Genomic DNA, 2,332 nt, shown 5'->3' on the forward strand with positions numbered 1-2,332 from the left:
GTAGAAGCGTGGATCAATAGCCTTTCAGAGGCACAGCTACAGGAGCAGAACCGGCCCTGCTGTGCTGGTGGGTATTTCTGCATCAGAAGGCAGCTGAAACCAAACTATCTTCAATCACATTGAGGTAAGTGGTAAGTCAAGGCAGTGACAAGCACTTTGCAGGTGAGTGCAGGTGGCCATGTGCCTACAGGGATGACTTTGCATGCAGGAGCACGTACCTGTAGCACTTCTGACACCTCGGAGGTAAAATTTAAAGGTGAGTTCTAGGCAGCATTATTCATTTGCAATAACATCAGTGTCAGAAACAGCAACCTGCCAGTGAGGTATAGGAGTCTGGCAGGCTGGCATCTCCAGCAGACTTTGCAGCCACAAACCACGCCGGATTGTTGAGGTCGTCACAACATTCACTTGGACTCCAATCATCAGGTATTAAAAAATAACAGCTGCCCAATCAGCAACATCACTCAAGGCCAAGGACAACATCAGAAACTCCATTTTGGTATTTCTTCCTCCTCATTTCCCAAAGCACTAGTACTTGCTGTTCATCCCCAGAGGCTGTGATTTGGGGTGGGGGAGTCCCACAAACGTCTTGCTGCTGCAGGTGTTCATGTTGGTGTCACTTCTGGAGCTACCAAGAGGATTTTGAAACATTCATCAGGAGCCAGAGCAAATGCATCGCAAAATTAATCTCTCCTCTTGTTGGCAAAATATTAACACATACAAGTGCTCAGTTTCATTTGATGGCCTAAGGATGAGAGCCCAGTAACATTCAAACACACTTCAGAGAAAGATGCATAAGGCTGTCAAATGGCATTGATGTCAGGAAAGCGCTGGCGACTCGGTGCTGCTCTCCTGAATGCTAAGCCATGGCTCACAGGTCTGAGCCTGGCAAAGCAATGGGCTTTAAATCACAGAATCACAGAATGTTAGGGGCTGGAAGAGACCTCAAGAGATCATCCAGTCCAACACCCCACTACCAGAGCAGGATCACCTAGACTAGATCACACAGGAGCTCAGGAAATCACCTTTCTGTGATTCATCCCTTCCCATACAGGCTCCTTTTGGTAGGCATAGGGAGATCCTTAATACCCAGTATAACCAGAATACCATCCACATGCTTAGAAATATTAACAAATGGTCTGATGGATCCCAGAATATCAACCGTTTGTCATACAGAGTCTGCCAATAACGATACTAAGGAGAAAAAAAAAAAAAAAAGAGAGAGAAAAAGAAAAGGGGAAAAAAGGCAGAAAAAGGACAAGCTTTATTCTGAGTCAGTGACAGTTTTTTTTTTCCAGAAGTGCTTATTCACATTTGAAACTTTGCATGCAAGAGGCAGATCAAAAATTCAAGCTGACTCCTTGAGGTGCCAGTCAGTCTGGCCATCAAAGCGCCTGTGCCACCGAGGAGTCACTCGGGTGTCCTCCAGCTCAGCAGCAGCCCCAGCAGCAGCCACTACACCAGTTTCCATGCAGCCCCTGCTGGCACACACTGCCTCTCCTTTTGGACAGGAGTTAACTCCATTAAGCAGGAGATGTCCAACTACTTCTGCTGTCACCCTGGATTTGGAAGTCAGTCACCAGCAAAACCTCTCAGCAAACTGAGCTGCTGCTTAGTGCTGCTGGAAGGAGGGGTGCAGGATTTTGGCAGCCCAGGCACCCAAGTACAGCCCAGCGCTTAAAATCTATGTGTCTTAAGGTGAGATAGGAATAACATTGTATCACTTAACTCCCATAAGGGTGCAGGTCAACAAAATTAGATACTTTATTGGTCCTAAACCAGCTTTAGCTCCTTTTCTATATGGGTAGTTATTTGCTGTCTAAATGTCCACTGAATTTATGTGATGATAGGATTGACCACGCAACCACCACACAGAGCATCCTTCAGTGCCCTGCTTCACAGCATACTGTGCTTCCCATCTCCCACAAGTGCTATAAAGTGATTGTTGTTGACCATCATCTTGTTTTAATGTCTCCTAAATAATAACAAACTGTAACAGTTTAAGGAAAAAATACTACTTTTTTTTTTCTTTCTTCCTATTCTGCTCCAAGTAATAAATTTCTCACAGACTAATATATGATGAAAAAAAAAATAAATTTCCCTGCTGGCAACTTAATTTGTAGTTGACTGTGGCTGTTTGAAGATAGGATTTTTACATTAAACTTGGAATCTGCATGACTGTTTAACATCATTAAGGGAATATTATATTGACTGCAAGTAACTGGTTTCCATGTGGTTATATCAATCTATTTCTGTAAGACTGTACACTAGTTGTTCCCCTAGAGTACTCCTTGTAATGCTGAGAAAGTGTCAGAAATAATGACTGTCTACC

Source organism: Indicator indicator, chromosome 11, assembly GCF_027791375.1.
Source record: "Indicator indicator isolate 239-I01 chromosome 11, UM_Iind_1.1, whole genome shotgun sequence".
Classification (NCBI taxonomy): Eukaryota; Metazoa; Chordata; class Aves; order Piciformes; family Indicatoridae; genus Indicator; species Indicator indicator.